The sequence below is a fragment of the Rhinopithecus bieti genome, unplaced genomic scaffold (assembly GCF_001698545.2).
Source record: "Rhinopithecus bieti isolate Rb0 unplaced genomic scaffold, ASM169854v2 scaffold_6481, whole genome shotgun sequence".
Taxonomy (NCBI): domain Eukaryota; kingdom Metazoa; phylum Chordata; class Mammalia; order Primates; family Cercopithecidae; genus Rhinopithecus; species Rhinopithecus bieti.
Window position 1 is genome coordinate 3,217,388 of NW_016805314.1, and position 20,072 is coordinate 3,237,459.

Below are 20,072 nucleotides of genomic sequence, written 5' to 3' on the forward strand. Positions count from 1 at the left end.
AGGCATCCTCAGAGCTGTCCATACTTGGTTTTACAAATCACTTCCCACCTCTTTCTGCATTCTCAGTCCTCTGAGCATGTCACTAAAATCTCAAAAAAAGTCCTCAAGCAAGTCAAATGAAAATAAATTGAATATGTTTGTACATTTATAGTTATTTGTCATTTTGGCAGTTAGGTATTGGATGTCTACAATGGCCCAAACACTGTATTAATAATATTTTTAAAGACTGGAAGAGAATCTCCCCAAAATAAAGAAGGATGGCCAGAGAGGGAAGTAAGAATTATTGAGTACCTCCTTCATCCCATGGCAGGTGCTTTCAATGGCTCATCAAGTGGTACCATTCTCATTTCACCAAACTGAGATATCAGCCTGTTCTCATACGTCCTGAGTGGCAGTCTCTGACTCCCTAGCCTTCTTCTGTGACACTACCAATTCAGGGTGCCCAACTTCTTTGGCCAATTGTTCAATGAATTCCCTCACACTCCAAATTGAAGAAAAGACAACACTCGTTCTGCTGTTGGGACCTTGGAAAGCAGTTAGAAGGAGGGAAAGAATGGCAGCTTTGTTTACATCACAATAGATCTTTCATATAATAGCAGATCTGAGTCTCCTCCTCCCTGGTCACTTACTACCTCTGGGACCTGCAACTTTGTCATCTCGACAGTAGGGATGGCAAACAACACATCACGTAAGGCTCCTCGTACCTGGCATGCAGGAAATGCTCTCAAAATAAGAGACGCTAGGTGATAAGGGCTGGCTGCAAATTTTAGTGCTGTGGTTTGAAATGAAGTAGAAGTTCTAAAACAAGAAGAATTTAAGGAGTTTTTCCTTGCCTTTCATTGACGGCAATGTGCACGGCTTCCAGGATGCTTGCCACCACCTCTCCAGAGTCCCGCAGCAGGGTCAAAACACAGCACTGTGCTTGCCAAGTGCCTCCCATGGCTCTCAGACCCCTACCTGCAAAGACAGGTGTCAAACATGGCTCTTTTCCTACAGGTGAAGAAAGGATGCTGGGACAGGCAGTGGAGACAGATGCTGTGAGACTGTCAAAGTCATGACAGCAACTCTTTCTGGTTCCCAACACACTCAGATCTTCCTGGAATGGCCCAGGAATGCAGTGACTGCTGCAGCAGCAAGGAGGCATGAGCAGAGCCTCCCAAATCTTCTAGGATTTAGCCAAGGGTGGCATTGGCTGGAGGAAGGGTGTCAGGTCCAGACGACTGACTCTGAGGAGCTCTCAGAACCAGATTTAAAAGTGACAGTGAAGCCCTGGGGAAAATGTCCAAAGCAAATGGGATTAGAATACAAATTGTGTTTGGCTGAGAGCCCTTGCAGGCACCTTGGCCCCAGGAGATAATGGGTTCCTCTGGGATAGCTGAGAGGAAAAGGCTTTTTGACAAGCATTCAAGAGCTCACTTCACAAACATTCTGTTCATTTCTCCCCCAGCCCCTTTCTCTACCTTGTGAAATCATCTACAGGCTCTCCATTTGGGTTGAGATGAAGAGGATAGGTAAGCAGTATAATATGTTCAGCAGCTCTGCCCTGCAGGTGAGAGTAGAGAATATTATGGAAAAAACAATAATTACTGATAATCAGGAACATTCATTGTGAATTATAAGCATCATCCCACAGGGAAAAATGGTAGGAGAGTCACCCAGGAACTGAAGGCCGTGGCTTCTGTCCCAGAGACTGGTGGGCCCACCCACCCTGCCCTGGTGAGCTGGGGTTGGCTTAGGCTGCACATTCTCTCCCAATAGAGAATCAGATCTGTTCATTCACTCTAAGGTATGAATGACTAGATAAGTGCTACTTTTCTCAGAAATACTTGTATCTTTATACCCCCTTGCTAACAAATGACATGAAATAACTACATTTGTGCTCCACATAATGATATTTTGGCCAAGGGTGGATCACGTATTTGATAGTGGTCTCATAATATTATAATATGGTATTTTTTTACCGTACCTTTTCTATGTGTAGAGACACCAGTTCTTAGCACTGAGTTCCAGTTGCCTACAGTGTCAGCACAGTGACATACTGTGCAGTTGTGTACCCTAGGAGCAGTCGGCTCCACTGTACAGCTGAGGTGTGTAGTAGGCTGTACCATCTAGGTGTGTGTAAGTGCATTCTGTGATGTTCACACATGATGACACGTTGCTGTCATACAAAAGCTTCTTAGCTCATTCCTTTTTGCTCCAGTTTTACCCTACTCCAGCCTCAGCCCACTTCAGTTCACGCCATATGTTATCACCTGTTTGTTTTTCCTAAACAATTGCTCCAATTGTTTTCTCTTCACAACAAGGCCTTGAGGAGTTTTCATTACTTTCAGGAAGAATCCTCGTCTCTAAACTTGACCTTCAGATTCCTCAGTCTGACCCAACTGGCTTTCTAAGCCTGCAATGCCCTCATCTCCAACACAGAAGTTCCCCTTCAGCTCAAGTGCTCCTCTGACTATGAAAAAACCCAGGTTTTTATAGATCCTACCTGGCACATGCTCTCCTCTGTACCTTAAACGCCTCTCACCTTTCTTTGTCTCTTATAAAATTCTGCTCCTTGTTAAGGAGTCTTTCAAATTTGAAACTTTTCCAGAACCAACTAAGTTCACAATAATCTCTGCCACCTCTAAACATTTAAAATTCCTATAGTCTCTGACACTTAGACAGCATTGCCTTACAGTAGTCATCATTTTATTTGTTTACATTTAGTCTTCCCAAATTACACTGCAATAAGCTGCTTGAAGTTGATACCTGATTTATTCTACCTGTCCTGCAATCCCAGAACAATGGCAAAAACCTCCATTTTCAAGGGGAAACCTACATCAGAGGATGTTGACTCTATGGTTCAGGACTGAAGCTAATGGAACTCCATGAAACTGGAGATTATTTTTTTTTTAATCCTAGAAGTCAAGTTTGAAATCCCAATGTGAAAGAAAACAACATGATTTTCTCACAAAAGAAAACACTCTTCACAGCTTTTGACCATCACTCCCTTGAGAATGAGCTCTAAGACTGAACTAATGAGTCTATTAGAATTAATTAGACTAATGTGAAATTATTTGCTTAATCTAAGGACAATCTCATGGTGGAGAAAGTCCCCAGAGAGAAGCTGACCAGAGGGTGGAAAAGCCACACAGCTCCCCCATCCCTGTGACAGATGCAGCTCACACAGCTGGTCCCAGACAATCTGGCAAATGTCACAAGGAAGGAGGGCAGGTGAGAAAGGTGGTAACGTGTGATGTCCTTTCTTTCCCTGGTCCCTGCAGCCCTGACCAGCAGTAGGATTTCTGGAAAGCTAGCAGGATGCTGTGATGCTGTCAGTCATCCTAAAGTGGGCTTGACCCTAACACATCTGACCACTAGAGCTAATCTTTCTATTGCACTTTGTGCTTTGGCAGACCCCACCTATAGGCTGACTTTCGGAGGAAAAAGTGAAAAGAGCAACTAACCACTGAAGGCAAACAGGGATGGGAATGCAGTCCTTTGTGCCTTGCTCAGGTAAGCCACACTTATTTGCGTTTCCAGAGATGCTTACGAAGACTTTTTGTGACTAGAGAGTCATTCAGGGTCAATCCGAACAAAGTTGGTCCCTGACACAGACTCTCTGAAAAGGCAGAGAGTTGGCAAATTTTGTTCCCTGAGCTGTCCACCAAATCAACAAACTAACTGCATCCCTACTAAGGAAAAGGCTTCTGCTAGATGATGTAGTGTTATAGGAGCCACAAAGCGGGATAAGACATGATCCCTGTCCTTGAAGACATCACAATCTATATGGAAAGCTACAACTCAAGAACATTAAAGACAGCTAGCAATACAGGAAGTGAGTAGTTCAGAAAACAAACTAACTCAAACAAAACAAAGCAAAGCTAAAACAAACAAAACAAAGCTAAAAGTCTATAGCTCAGCATTGGGAGGGATCACTGGGAGGTTGGAATGGTCAGGGATGGCTTCCTAAGAGAAGTAGCACTGAAGTCAGAACTTGAAAGGAAGATGTCAGAGAAGCAAAAGAATGGAATGGATGGAGAAGAAATCAAAGGAATATGCAAAATAGCCTGAAGAAGTCTTTATATACTGATATGGAATGATCTCCAAGAAATGTTGGTAGGTAAAAGGGCAAGATGCAGAACTGAGTATATTGTATGCTATCATTTATGTAAGAGGAAGAGACAGAGAGCTAGAGAGAATATCGGCTTGTATATGCATATAAGATTTTGGAAGGATACTGAGAACTAATGACATTGATCATCTTGGGAGATGGAACTGGTTGGCTGAGGTATAGGGATGGAAGAAAGACACAGATATTCCACTGTATTCTCTTCTGTATCTTTTAAAATATGAAACATGATTTCTTAAAAAAAAAGAATAAAAAACTGGAGTGGAATAAGCAATAGAATACTTACAGCGTATTTTACAGACTACTTGAGCTGAAACAGAAGGATTATGTCATAAAGATCTGAGAAATAGAATAGTAAAATGTTTCCATGATGCTCACGATGGGGTCTAAAATTGAATAGGTTATTTTCAAAACATGGATATGCTATAAAGAGAGACTGGGGTCAGGAGTCGTTGAGGACAGAGGGAGTACAGAAAAGACACTTGTAGTTTAAGGATGTGGATTAGAGGATGGAAGTGAGAATGAAAAGTTAAGTTTGATTTTTTTTTCTACTGTCAAAAAGACAAGTGAACCCTTTTAACACACTGTCTTTCAGATATGAAGCTCTTTTACTTGCTTTTCTTTTCTGCACACAACATTTTACCACTAATCCTCAAATCCTCTGCAAATGCCAGAAGCTGGGCCAAGCCTTTGCCTGGTGAAACTTTAGTGGTAAAATATGGCTTCTCAATAGAAATGCATTTCTCTGCATTATCTTCTCAGGATCACAGAGAAATAGGAGACCATGGGCCATGTGACTTGGAGGAAGCAGCACTGCTTACGTGGTCCCAGTCAGGCACAAGAAAGTCCTGAGGGCATTTAGGGAGCAGCGTTTCAGAGTGTCATTGCCACCTGGGCAAAGGTGGAGAAGAGGTTTCCGCCACGAACGGAACCACCTGGACAAAGGTTGGGAAGAGGTTTCCGCCACCAAGGGAATCGCTCTTACTTCCATAATGATGTGATGCAGATCAGGCCAATCCCGATCTTCGGCTGCCATTCTGCTCAGCTGGGAGCTGTTTTAGGGGATCGGGGAGCTCTCAGGGCCACATCACCCAGGCTCAACAGGGTGTCTTGCTGAGTCTGAATGCTGAGACTGCCAGCAGAGCCCCAAATAGTCCTCGGATCCAGAAATAGCCCGTGGCAATTATGTTTTGTCTTCCTACTCTGAGGAATCCTTTCATTTTTTCTCATCTGTGAAGACAAATCTTCCAGTGTTTCTGGCAAATGAAAGTCCAAGATTAGCTGAAAATATCTGTGAACAGACCCTGTAGCAATTGGCAATCTCCTCCCCGGGTATGGAGATACTGACAGGATCCTAATAACCTGAGCAGGAAGCATTGCTGCACCACCCTTCCCCAGCCCTGTCCCAGCCCTCCAGTGATTCCGCGTCCAACTCCACCTGCCCACACACTAACGGCCCACAGTTAACCCAAGGGACATTTTACCACTTTTCCAAGGAACCAAGAACCATAATGATGCTGCATTTTCTGTGCCTGGGACTGTCTCTCCCTCTGTTTCATACTGGGAGCTCGCAAAGGCTGAGACTTCAAATCACTCTTCAGGAAAGATGAGTGTATAATAGTGTATAACATCACTAGGCTACTTCTGGAACTTGACTTTGGCCTCACCCTAGGGCAGGCAACAAGGTTGACAAAGGTTCATAGCAGGAAACAGCACAGAAACCTAACCTAGTCTCAAATTTTAAATAAACCCAGACAGAGAGACCTGAGGATGAGGAGATGGCCTCCATTGAAAACAAAACACATTGTGTCTGTTTGATAAAAGGAGGCTAGCTTTCTCCTGCAGCATCGAAGTTCCTGTGAAAATGTTTGTTCATTCTTTTACTTTAAAATTTACTTTAAAATTGTGAGGCTAAATAGGTTGGCTGACTTTAAAGTTGCCTGCAATTTTAAATAATTTCAACCCCTTTAAAAGTTGAATTGCTGAGTCAAGTACTTAGAGACAAGGAAATAGGGATTGGTTAGTGAACAAGGTTACTTCGTATTTTGTTACACAAAAAAGCACCCCACAGAGAACAAAGGAAAACAAAATCAGATGAGAGTCAGAAAGAAAGGGGAGCCATTTTGAGATCTCTATGCATAATCTTCCCAACTATTCCACATAAGTCTCAGAGTTCAGTCTCATGGGACAGATCTGGGCCCCTGCTCATTTCTTGTTGCTTCCATTGACCAGGCCTGGCTCACTGGCCATCTCTGGAGCTAGCTTTGTGCCCAGTATATCCAAACCACATGGGCAGGGCTGGTGGAAGGGGTTGGCTTCCCAAGAACTATCTGCATACTAATAACCAGAAAAAGAAGAAGGAAATGTTGTACACACTTATAAAGCTTTTTAAGAATACACTATACTCAGCACAATATTTGAGAGAGTAACACTTTAATAAAGACATGTTTGTGATTGGAGCGGATTAAACTAATTGAGAATGAGCTGAGCTAAAAAGGGTTAAAGCAAAGCTATTACTGACTAGCTAAGAATAGAGACAGTACAACTCCTTGGTACATAGAAGACCCCATCATCTTTTTACATTCTATTTTTTCCTACTTGCTGTTACTATTTATTTCATTTAATGAGTAAATTATCTTATGTCTTGTTATCATAAATAGTTATATTCTTAATGTAAACATGAATTTAATATCCCTTGAGAGCTCTTAACTGGCCAGTATCTGACTGAACTAGAATGCATGGTACATGATTCACGCCAAGAATATCACAGTCTGCTACAAAGGACCGGAGCCCAGAGAGGAAAGTAGATGGACCCTTTGTAACACACATTGTAAAAATCCCAGCTGTCAATCACGTTTCTCATTTTTATCAGGTCCACCTGCTTCTAAAGTGAACAACTAGAATGGCTTTCATTTATGAATTCAAAAGGCTGTTATCCATCACCAGCTGTTTACCAGCCACTGTTCTAGGTAAGCATGTTATTCTTGAAGAGATTACGGTCTCATGTCAAAGAAGAAGAAGAATTAGATGAGTTTCCTGTACTGTAGTAAGTTTAAAGTCAGGTAAAATCATAGGATGCTGTGGAAGCACCGAAAAGGCATCTCAAGCCCTACTGCGGCTAGGGGTACGGGGCAAGGTAACCATGATTCCTGGAGGGGTGGATTCTTGAAGGAGAGAAGGGTGGGGCTGGAGGAGCACGGACCCGCAGAACCCAACTCACTCTGGTTGCCCTCCAAGACTTGGCCTGAACCTACTTCTTTCAGTCTCATTCTTTGCATGAAAAGACAGATGGCAGGAAGTCAGGGTGAGAGAGAATATAGGAGAGGAGGTTGGGGAGACTCGGATGTGCTGGGGCACTGGCCTTTGAGTGCACATAGCAAGCGCCTGCTTCCTTCAGAGATTATGTCAAAGAGAGAGGATGCTCAGGAGGTACCTGTGACGTGCACACATATGGGAGGGAATGCTCCTGCCAAGGAAGCACATCCTGCCAAGCAGTGCAGGCACCTACCACAGTTACCAAGAAAGTTTTCGGCAGTCCCTGGGACATGCCACCTTTACTCCCCAGGCCTGAAACAAAGAGGCCCTGGCTGCTCTTCTATACCCTGTTGCTGTCATGGAAATATTTTGGCATTTTTTAAAATAATAATATTCCTACACAACTGAATGTTTCGGAAATTGTGTTTTTATTTTTTATTATGTGTAGGGTTTTGGTTTTTTGGTTTTTTGTGTGTGCCACTTAACATCATGCCCAAGACAATACAAATATTTCAAGCCACATAGGATGCAAATGCAACAAACAGCCACCTCTTGAGAAGACCTCAGGAGAAACAATCACTTATTTCTCTTCCTCTCTTTTCACCTTTCTCCTCCTCCAACCATTTTCTACTTTCTTTTTTTTTTTTTTTTTTTAATCCATTCTCTCTCTCTTGCATTAAATGGTACAAACAAAGAGACAGCCCCACAACAGCCAGCCTATGCTCATGGACTTTCCGAACAAGAAGCACCAGACAGAAAACGTCCTCTCTGTCCCACGGCAGTAACACAAGGGACAAGGAAGGATTCGAGATTTTGCAAAAGAATTAATAGCATCTTCACAGATGGGATTGCAGGAACAACCTCTTTCCTTCATAAACCTACGAACTCTCACTCTTTTTCTTAGGTTGAGAAAATAAAAGAGACATCAGCAGGAGAGATGACTGCTGAAATCCAGTCTTAACCTTTGAAAATATAATTTATTTAAACCCAGCGTATTACAGCAAGCCCAGCGTGGATGGCGGATTAGGTGGCCGAGGCAGCTTCAGTCAAAGAACAGGATAAACTGAGTGTCTCCCCTGAGATCATGCCTACAGGATGAAAATGCTTTCAACCAAGATACTGAAATCAAAGGTCCTTGCCTGGTGGGAGAATGGATGGTCGGTGAGATGACTGTGGAGCCCTCCCAGGGGCAATGGCTAGTGAGGAGAAAGCTGCATCCATTTGGAAATCTCCCTGGGAGTGCAAAGAGGATGAAAGACAAAACAGCTTCAAAAGCTTCTAAGGACCATCAGCAAAACCACGGCCTAGACAGGGCTCTCCCCATATTCACACAGCTGTCACCACCCCATTGACCTGGCAAAGTAAACAGGAGCCCACGGCATGTCTGGAAAACGTTTGCGCCAAAAACCCATTAAGGTAATTCTCAACATAGAGGGTTATTCTCTGGGGACTTGCAGCTACTCCCTTGATGGAACTATAAGTAGATGGACAGAACATCTACCTACTCTCCCAAAGCCTGTCAAAGTTGCTGTAGACTGACCCACTGGCCAAATGGCCTGATTGGGGTACACAGAGAGAAGTGAGTAATGAGAGAGAAGAAACACCCAAGACAAATTCTACATACACTGTTTCTACTCTGATTGTTGTTAGATTTTTTCTGATCCAAAACGAACTTCATAGGAGAAATTCAGTATCACTGAAAATGGGCTCAATCGCACAGTTCAGATTTCAAATGTTTTCCCTGGGTAGCAATCACTGCTAGTGAGTTTGCTTATTTGTCAATAGGAAAGAAGTCACAGGACATTGATTCATTTATTCATTCAACAGAAATATATTAGGCATTTGTGATGTGTTGGACCCTCGGGAGGTAGTGGGCAATGCAGCAGTGAACAAAGTAATCCCGACCCTTGCATTCCTGAAGCAGATCATCTGGCAGGAAAGGCAGACTTTGTCCTGGTGATGATTAATACCAGGAGTGTGGCGGAAAACAGCAAGACAGGGCGAGCAGTGAGAAACGCCCCGGAGGGCCGGTGGTTTGGGCCCATTTCACACCTCCGCTGGCTCTCCTTGTCATCATTTACGTTCTGAAATCAGAGTATAAAACCTCCTCCCAGAAACCTGTCTAAAAATAAGTTGGCCATTCGTAAACTACGGTATCAATACAGAAGGCACGTATTGTTTTCCCATCTTCAGGAACTAGACTGGGTGTGAATGGAGAGAGGCAGATAAGACTCAATGGCAGAGGGTTGACTTTTACAAAACAGGACCCTGGGGAAATGCACAGCTTAACTGCGCATGACCCTCCCTGTGGTTTGCCACAGGAAGGTCAGTTACAAGCCCAGCAGTGCCCCCTGCCCATTAAGGGGATGCCTACACTTAGAAAAAGTTTGGTTGCTTTTCCATGACAGTTGTTTTTCCCCACATTTTCCTCTTTGCCCTCTTCTGTCTCCAGCACATGAAGAGTAGCCATCACTCTTAGCCTTCTGTTTAGCATAGCTTTCAGAGGATGCAAAATAATAACTATCTCTGGTCCCCTTTAACCTGTTCTCTGGGCTTGTCTCTGAGGAATGGGAGGCTAGCAATTTCACAAAGAATAGATCTTTTCACTTTCAACACGGTGAATGCCCTGGCTTCTAATCCCAGTCAGCACTCCCACGAATACAACATCAGACACCTGCAAGCCTCAGTGCGCTAGAGGTGGCAGTGGGTGGAAGATGCACATCGCAGCCATTCAGGATTTCAAAAAGGCTTTGAATTACATTCATTTTCAAAATTTAGGCTAGGATTATTGGTGGAAGTTTGATGGGGATTTTTTTTCTTTTAGAGTAGAGGTGGACAGGACCTTTTCTACACTGTCCACGTAAGGAAAATGTAAAGAAATCTAAGTTGGGACCTGGGATGTCCTTGGCAGGAAGCACAAACCAGTCGCATGTGCATCACGGTCCAGGCATTCCCTAGTTTGGGAAGATCCTTCAAGAGAGAGGAAGGATCTTCCTAGAGACTTTTCTCAATCTGCTGGGGAGAACATTTATAACTTTCTGAAAGAATAACCAAACTATGTACAACTTGCCCTCAGTTCTCTTCAGAGACTGAAAGGACAGTGACAACTTGAAATACTTATGTAGGGGTAACCAAAGAAGAGATTTTATCCACTGCTGTTGTGAACCAAATTAGATATATTTTGAGGAAAGGGTGTATGTATATTAGATTTTAATTAAGTAGTGTTAATTACAATCTATGAGATGTGCTTACTGCTTATCAGATAATTATGAGAAAGCCAATTTGGCTGCTGGCTTGTGACTAATTAAGTGGAATTAGTAATGATAATTATAGATTACATTTTGGTTTGCCTTTATTGGAAAAGGGGCAAATCTGCTTTGGCTAAGATGCATCAGAGTAGCAGGACAGAACCCCCAAACCGCTGGAGAGCATTCTGAGCTTCGAGACATTGGGAACGGCAGGAGGATGAAGGCAACAGCCTCTGTTGTGGCCTCCTGCCTGCCTCTCCCTGCATCACAATCGTACCAGACTAGCCCTTCTCCCCAGCCTCTCCCTCCAGCACCTCCTCCTTCTTCCATTACAGAGAAGTTCCCCAGTCCATTTTAGCAAGGAAGAGGTTTGACTCTGAGTAAGAGATTTTAGTGACCTGACCAAGGATCTCAGACCTGAATTTGAGAGAACAGGGAGCATCTGTGCACTCAGTGCGTAGATGGTGCCCTAGTTTTTGGGGTCATGGGGAGAAGGAACGGCTCACAGCATCTTCCATGTCCCAACCCCAAATATACCACCTGGACTACTTAAGAGAATCATTGTATCTCGCAAATTGATTGGTTTCTTTCAAGCCACCTTTCTTCTAGAAGTTATGAAGACAAATGGAGTAAGACAAATAATTGAAGTGCAGGGTCTACTTCCTTTGAAAGGCCATTGAAGCCAACCTAAACTACAGACAAACTAAAACAGTACTTTCTGTTTCATGTCTCCATGTGATACACTATTTTGAAATTTCAATTACTTGTCTCCTCATTTAATATTCGTTTATGCCTTTAATATTAGAATTTGAATTCCTTGAGAACTGATGCTGTAACTGTCAGGCCTCTGAGCCCAAGCCAAGCCATCGCATCCCCTGTGACTTGCACGTATACGCCCAGATGGCCTGAAGTAACTGAAGAATCACAAAAGAAGTGCAGATGCCCTGCCTCGCCTTAACCGATGACATTCCACCACAAAAGAAGTGAAAATGGCCGGCCCTTGCATTAAGCAATGATATTATCTTGTGAAATACCTTTTCCTGGCTCATCTTGGCTCAAAAGCTCCCCACTAAGCACCCTGTGACCCCCACTCCTGCCCACCAGAGAACCCCCCTTTGACTGTAATTTTCCTTTACCTACCCAAATCCTGTAAAATGGCCCCACCCTTATCTCCCTTTGCTGACTCTCTTTTCGGACTCAGCCCGACCCGCCTGCACCCAGGTGAAATAAACAGCCATATTGCTCACACAAAGCCTGTTTGGTGGTCTCTTCACACGGACGCGCATGACATTTTGGTGCCGTGACTCGGATGGGGACCTCCCTTGGGAGATCNATCCTGTAAAATGGCCCCACCCTTATCTCCCTTTGCTGACTCTCTTTTCGGACTCAGCCCGACCCGCCTGCACCCAGGTGAAATAAACAGCCATATTGCTCACACAAAGCCTGTTTGGTGGTCTCTTCACACGGACGCGCATGACATTTTGGTGCCGTGACTCGGATGGGGGACCTCCCTTGGGAGATCAATCCCCTGTCCTCCTGCTCTTTGCTCCGTGAGAAAGATCCACCTACGACCTCGGGTCCTCAGACCCAACAGCCCAACGAACATCTCACCAATTTTAAATCAGGTAAGCGGCCCCTTTTTTACTCTCTTCTTCAACCTCTCTCACTATCCCTCGACCTCTTCTTTCAATCTTGGCGTCACCCTTCAATCTCTCCCTTCTCTTAATTTCAATTCCTTTCATTTTCTGGTAGAGACAAAGGAGACACGTTTTATCCGTGGAACCCAAAATGCCAGCGCCGGTCACGGACTGGGGAAGGCAGCCTTCCCTTGGTGTTTAATCATTGCAGGGACGCTTCTCTGATTACTCACCCACGTTTCAGAGGTGCCTGACCACGCTGCAGGGACGCCTCCCTTGGTCCTTCACCCTAAGCGGCAAGTCCCGCTTTTCTGGGGAGGGGCAAGCACCCCAACCCCTACCCTCCCTGTCTCTACCCCTTCTCTGCTTTTCTAGGGGAGGGGCAAGAACCCCGACCTCTTATTTTTGCGCCCCAACCTCTTATTTTTCTGGAGGAGGGGCAAGAACCCCGAACCTATTTTGCGCTCCTTCTTATTTTGCACCCCAATCTCTTATTTTTGCACCCCAATACTTTATTTCTGCTCCCTGACCCCTTTCCCACTTTTCTGGAGGGCAAGAACCCCCGAACTCCTTCTCTCTGTATCTCTACTCTTTCTTTTCTCTGGCCTTGCCTCCTTCACTATGGGCAACCTTCCACCCTCCATTCCTCCTTCTTCTCCCTTGACAAGGGAGATCTTGTAGGATGGAAAAATCTAAAGTGCCGTTTTCTGGCTATTTAGAGCCATTGTCAAGCTCTCTCAAGAACTTAAAACCTCTTCAACTCACACCTGACCTAAAACCTAAACACCTTATCTTCTTCTGCAACACCGCTTGGCCCCAATACAAACTTGACAATGGCTCTAAATAGCCAGAAAATGGCACTGTCGATTTTTCCATCCTACAAGATCTAAATAATTTGTGTCATAAAATGGGCAAATGGTCTGAGGTGCCTGACGTCCAGGCATTCTTTTGCACATCGGTCCCTCCCTAGTCTCTGTTCCCAATGCAACTCATCCCAAATCTTCCTTCTTTCCCTCCCGCCTGTTCCCTCAGTTCCAACCCCAAGCGTCGCTGAGTCTTTCTAAAAATCATCACTTTCTACAGACCCATCTGACCTCTCCCCTCCTCACCAGGCCAAGCTAGGTCCCAATTTTTCCTCAGTCTCTGCTCCCCACCCTCTAGTCCTTTTATCACCTCCCTCCTCACACCCGGTCTGGCTTACAGTTTCGTTCCACGACTAGCCCTCCCCCACCTGCCCAGAAATTTCCTCCTAAAAAAGTGGATAGAGCTAAAGGCATAGTCAAGGTTAATGTTCCTTTTTCTTTATCCGACTTCTCCCAAGCAGTTAGCGTTTAGGCTCTTTTTCATCAAATATGAAAAACTTAGCCCAGTTCACGGCCTGTTTAGCAGCAACCCTGAGATGCTTTTCCGCCCTAGACCCTGAAAGGTCAGAAGGCCGTCTTATTCGTAATATGCATTTTATTTTATTACCCAGTCTGCTCCCGACATTAAATAAACCCCCAAAATTAAATTCCGGCCCTCAAACCCCACAACAGGACTTAATGAACCTCGCCTTCAAGGTGTACAATAATAGAGGCAGCCAAGTAGCAACTTATTTCTGAGTTGCAATACCTTGCCTCCACTGTGAGACAAACCTCAGCCATATCTCCAACACACAACTCCAAACGCCTGAACTGCAGCTGCCAGAGGTTCCTGCAGAACCTCCTCCCCCAGGAGCTTGCTACAAGTGCCGGAAAGCTAGCCACTGGACCAAGGAATGCCTGCAGCCTGGGATTCCTCCTAAGCTGTGTCCCATCTGTGCGGCACCCCACTAGAAATCGGACTGTCCAACTCACCCAGCAGCCACTCCCAGAGCCCCTGGAGCTCTGGCCCAGGGCTCTCTAACTGACTCCTTCCCAGATATTCTCGGCTTAGCGGCTGAAGATCGACGCTGCCCCGTCGCCTCGGAAGCCTCCTGGACCATCACAGATGCTTTGGGTAACTCTTATGGTAGAGGGTAAGTCCGTCCCCTTCTTAATCAGTACGGAGGCTACCCACTCCACAGTACCTTCTTTTCAAAGGCCTGTTTCCCTTGCCTCCATAACTGTTGTGGGTATTGATGGTCAGGCTTCTAAAACCTCTTAAAACTCCCCAAATCTGGTGCCAACTTGGACAACATTCTTTTATGCACTCCTTTTTAGTTATCCCCACCTGCCCAGTTCCCTTATTAGGCCAAGACATTTTAACTAAATTAACTGCTTCTCTGACTATTCCTAGGCTGCAGCCATACCTCATTGCTGCCTTTTCCCTCAGTTCAAAGCCTCTTTCGCATCCTCTTCCACTCGTATCCCCCCACGTTAACCCACAATCATAGGATACCTCTCCTTGGCGATTGATCATGCACCCCTTACCATCTCATTAAAATCTAATCACCCTTACCCCACTCAATGCCAATATCCCATCCCGCAGCACGCTTTAAAAGGATTAAAGCCTGTTATCACTCACCTGCTACAGCATGGCCTTTTAAAGCCTGTAAACTCCCCTTACAATTCCCCCATTTTACCTGTCCTAAAACCAGACAAGGCTTACAGGTTAATTCAAGATCTGCACCTTACCAACCAAATTGTTTTGCCTATCCACCCCATGGTGCCAAAGCCATATACTCTCCTATCCTCAAACCTCCCTCCACAACCCAGTATTCTGCTCTGGATCTCAGACATGCTTTCGTTACTATTCCTTTACACCCTTCATCCCAGCCTCTCTTTTGCTTTCACTTGGACTGACCCTGACACCCATCAGGCTCAGCAAATTACCTAGGCTGTACTGCTGCAAGGCCTCACAGACAGCCCCCATTACTTCAGTCAAGCCCAAATTTCTTCCTCATCTATTACCTATCTCGGCATAATTCTCATAAAAACATACTTACTCTCCCTGCTAATCGTGTCCGGCTAATCTCCCAAACCCCAATCCCTTCTACAAAACAACAACTCCTTTCCTTCCTAGGCATGGTTAGTGCGGACAGAATTCTTACACAAGAGCCAGGACCGCGTCATGTAGCCTTTCTGTTCAAACAACTTGACCTTACTGTTTTAGCCTAGCCCTCATGTCTGTGCGCAGCAGCTGCCACCGCTTTAATACTGTTAGACGCCCTAAAAATCACAAACTATGCTCAACTCTCTACAGTTCTCGTAACTTCCAAGATCTATTTTTCTTCCCCCAATCTTTGCTCAAGACAACACTTATGCTGATAAGGTAGCTAAAAAGGCAGCCATGAAAAGGCATCAGATCCCATCACTCAGGACAATGCTTATGCTGATAAGTTAGCTAAAAAAGCAGCTAGCTTCCAACTTCTATCACTCAGGGCAGTTTTCCTCCTTCACATCGGCCACTCCCACCTCCTCCCCCACTGAAACTTCCACCTATCAATCTCTTCACACACAAGGCAAATGGTTCTTAGACCAAGGGAAATATCTCCTTCCAGCCTCACAGGCCCATTCTATTCTGTCGTCATTTCATAACCTCTTCCATGTAGGTTACAAGCCGCTAGCCTGCCTCTTAGAACCTCTCATTTCCTTTCCATCCTAGAAATCTATCCTCAAGGAGATCACTTCTCAGTGTTCCATCTGCTATTCTACTACCCCTCAGAGATTGTTCAGGCCCCCCCACTTTCCTGCACATTAAGCTGGAGGATTTGCCGCTGCCCAGGACTGGCACATTGACTTTACTCACATGTCAGAAAACTAAAATACCTCTTAGTCTAGGTAGACACTTTCACTGGGTAAGCAGAGGCCTTTCCCACAGGGTCTGAGAAGGCCACTGCGGTCATTTCTTCCCTTCTGTCAGACATAATTCCTCGGTTTGGCCTTCCTACCTCTATACAGTCTGATGACAGACCAGCCTTTAATAGTCAAATCACCCAAGCAGTTTCTCAGGCTCTTGGTATTCAGCGAAACCTTTATATCCTTTACCGTCCTCAATCTTCAGGAAAGGTAGAATGGACTAATGGTCCTTTAAAAACACACCTCACCAAGCTCAGTCACCAACTTAAAAAGGACTAGACAATACTTTTGCCACTTTCCCTTCTCAGAATTCAGGCCTGTCCTCAGAATGCTACAGGATACAGCCCATTTGACCTCCTGTGTGGACACTCCTTTTTATTAAGCCCCAGTCTCATTCCAGACACCAGAACAACTTGAACTGCACCCAAAAAACTTTCATCCCTACTGTCTTCTGTCTAGTCATACTCTATTCACCGTTCTCAACTACTCATAAATGCCCTGCTGGTGTTTACACTGCCGGTTTACACTGTTTCTCCAAGCCGTCACCGCTGCTATCTCCTTGTGCTATCCCAAACTGCCACTCTAAATTCCTCTTAAAGTAAATAAATAATCTTTGCTGGCAAGGCTATGCTGAACCTCCTTGGGCACTCTCTAATTAGATGTCCTAGGTCCTGCCAGTTCTTAGTCCTTCAATACCTGTGTCTTCCGTTTAGTTTTTCAATTCATACAAAACCTCATCCCGGCCATTACCAATCATTCAATACGACAAATGTTTCTTCTAACGACCCCACAATATCACCCCTTACCACAAAATCTTCTTTAAGCTTAATCTCTCCCACTCTAGGTTCCCACGCCCCCACCCCAATCCCACTTGAAGCAGCCCTGAGAAACATCGCCCATTCTCTCTCCATGCCGCCCCCCAAAAATTTTCGCCGCCCCAACACTTCACACTATTTTGTTTTATTTTTCTTATTAATATAAGAAGGCAGGAATGTCAGGCCTCTGAGCCCAAGCCAAGCCATCGCATCCCCTGTGACTTGCACTTATACGCCCAGATGGCCTGAAGTAACTAAAGAATCACAAAAGAAGTGCAAATGCCCTGCCCTGCCTTAACCGATGACATTCCACCGCAAAAGAAGTGAAAATGGCTGGTCCTTGCCTTAAGCGATGATATTATCTTGTGAAATTCCTTTTCTGGCTCATCCTGGCTCAAAAGCTCCCCACTGAGCACCTTGTGACCCCTACTCCTGCCCGAAAGAGAACCCCCCCCCTTTGACTGTAATTTTCCTTTACCTACCCAAATCCTACAAAACGGTCCCACCCTCATCTCCTTTCGCTGACTCTCTTTTTGGACTTAACCCCCCCCCGCCTGCACCCAAGTGAAATAAACAGCCATGCTGCTCACACAAAGCCTGTTTGGTGGTCTCTTCACACCACGCGCATGACAGTAACCATTTTTTGTTTCAATTCTGAATGCCTGCTGTCTACTAAACTCACCCTGGAGCTGCGGCACCTGAGGCACCGGAGTTAAGTAAAGAAACAAGTCACACCATCCTAATTTCATCCCAGGCCACCACTTTGTAGCATTTTTATCTTGGGCAAATCACTTAATCTACCTAAACCTTGGGTTGTTTTATTGCTTTTCTTTTGTATCTGTATAATGGAGATAATAACAGTACTTACTTTAAAGGATGCATAAAATGACTTATGTAGCGTTTAGCACAATTCTTGGCCCATAGCAAGCACTCCACAAATCTGTGTTTCTCAGTTGGTCCCTGAGCTGCCTGCAGCTGAACCTCTTGGAGGAACTGTAAGAGAGGCAGTACCTCAGCCCACCTGAGACCCATTGAATCAGAAACTCAGGCTAAGGCCCAGGTGTCTGCATTTTCTACAAGCATTCCCCAGAGGATTCTCGTGCACGGTGGCACGTTCATGGCCATCACAAGCAGTATCAGCTCTGTGTAGAGTCCCAGTGCACATCAACATACCACAGCAAATGTAAGGAATATTCTTGCAGTGGGCTCAGCCCTACCTCAGCCTGAGTCGTGACTAGAGCAGATTAAAGGAGTTAAGACAGGTAAATTGGCAACCTGGAAGCTCCACAGCCTATGTGTTATCGTTACTGTCAGAAATGCAGCCCCAGCCAAGAGCCCTCGCAGAACAGAACAGACTTTGCCGTGTACACAGGACTTGAAGGGCTTCTTGCAGAGCTCGGAGGCAGGGAGGGCAGCACACCAAAGGTATCCTACAGTGACTCAGGTGAAGTGTCACACAATTGACCCTGCCACTGTTCACACTGCTGAGTGGGGTCCTCGCCCATTTGGGCCCCACCCAAGTCACACACTCTTGAGGAGCCCATATGCTGGGAACCAGCTCCACACCACAGTGGGCCACACACACGCACTGAATAAATGTCACCCATGGCTGACTTATATCTTCAGACTCCACCTCCATTGTGCACATCCTTCAGAAAAACAACCACCGGCCTTTTCCACCCATGATGCTAAGACCTGGCCTGGCTTTCAAAGAGCACTGAACTCTAAGCTTGCCTTGCAAATACCACTTGCTTTCTGAGCACCATCCAAGGAGTCAGCCCAGGGGGCTTGTCACCTCGAAATCAAGAAAAAGGGGAATGTTTTTAAAAGGGGTAATGCCTAACTTAACCAATTTCTGCACATTCATTCTGTGGACCCCAACCCAAGACACACAGTGCTCTGGGCTCCCCACCTTTTCCTTCTTAGAGCAGGTGTCCCAGCACATCCAGCCCTTCCCTTCCCTTGATCGGATGGATGGCTTGGTCTCAGTCCTGATCACCTACATCTACAGCTAACCCATGCTTGCTCATCCATTCACTGGTGAACTCTTGCCCTGAACTGGCCCTGTTGAACCTCTCACATCTTGTGAGGTGCTATTATCACTGCCTTTATTTGACAGATGAGGAAACTGTGGTCCGGAGGGTTGCCTGCCTTGTCCTTGTTCATGTAGCCTGGAGTGGTAGAACCAGGCTTTGGTCTTGCCCTGCACCTCGGCACCCCATCGCCTTCTGCTTTTTCTGAGCTCAGCGAGTGTGCGCTCATCCTATCCTTACCAGTGTTCAGGGCCTTCTGCCTTCCACTTGCTCACCACATGACTTAAGAGCCACAGTGTCTGGTTTGTGCTCTGCTCCCTCTTTGAGACTTGAACTATGCCCTCAGGCAGCATCACTCAGGCTCTTCTTCTGACTATAAAGTCCTATCCATTCTCTACAAGGTCTGGATTAAACCTCCTATCATGCGTGAAACTCTTTCTGATCCCTTTTCTGTAAAACACTATCTCCTTCCTCTGAAACCTTGTTGTGCCAGCTGTCTTGTATTATTATGTATCTATTCCAGTGCCATCCATATCTGACTTTCCTAAGTTGGAGATAAACTGCTTACAGAGGCTCATGCTCCATTTGCATTTTTAAGCTCAATGGCATCTACCATAGAGCTTTGCCTGTAGTTGATACAGTACGGAATGAGATGATTGAATAATTTGAACCAAAATTACTTGCTCTGTGTATAAAGTCTTACTTCTGTGCCATGCTGGAATTATTTTCCACTTAATTACATGCCATGGCACCAAGAATGCAAAGGCTTTTGTTCACACTCAGTGGGGTCCAAGCACTTGGGGGCTCTAGCCAGGCCTTTGTAGACATAGGTGGCAAGGATAACTGGAGAGATTACTTAGATGAATAGCTCACCAGTGCTAAATAACTTTATCGAGATTAACCACATATGACTGTGAAGTTGTAACACAAATTTGGGACCAGGATTTCATCATGAAGCTAATTCAATTTGAGACATTCATTGAACAGCTTATAAATACGAAAGTACACCAGGCTGCCTCTGTCCCAAAAGAGTTTATAATCAAATATAACATTAGAGCTTAAAAGACCCTTGAAGAATAAGAATCTAATCACCTCATTTTACAGGAGAGAAGAGTAAAGCCCAGAAAGGGGAAGTTACTGACCAATGGCCACATGGCTTTCCAGTATTAGAATCCAAGTTTCTGCCATTATACCATAATTCTTCTCCCCCTCACC

The 20,072-nt window shown here is 45.1% G+C and overlaps 1 protein-coding gene and 1 long non-coding RNA gene across 3 annotated transcripts in view; one reads left to right on the top strand and one right to left on the bottom strand.

Moving 5' to 3' along the window:
• Positions 1-20,072, bottom strand: part of OPCML (opioid binding protein/cell adhesion molecule like) — a 1,180,847-nt gene that overhangs the window by 1,108,205 nt on the left and 52,570 nt on the right. The window lies entirely within an intron of this gene.
• LOC108529688 (uncharacterized) lies at positions 603-11,484 on the top strand. Its single transcript, XR_001885620.1, has 5 exons — positions 603-688; positions 1,448-1,511; positions 3,396-3,495; positions 6,984-7,080; positions 11,420-11,484. It is a non-coding gene; the product is annotated as an uncharacterized LOC108529688 (long non-coding RNA).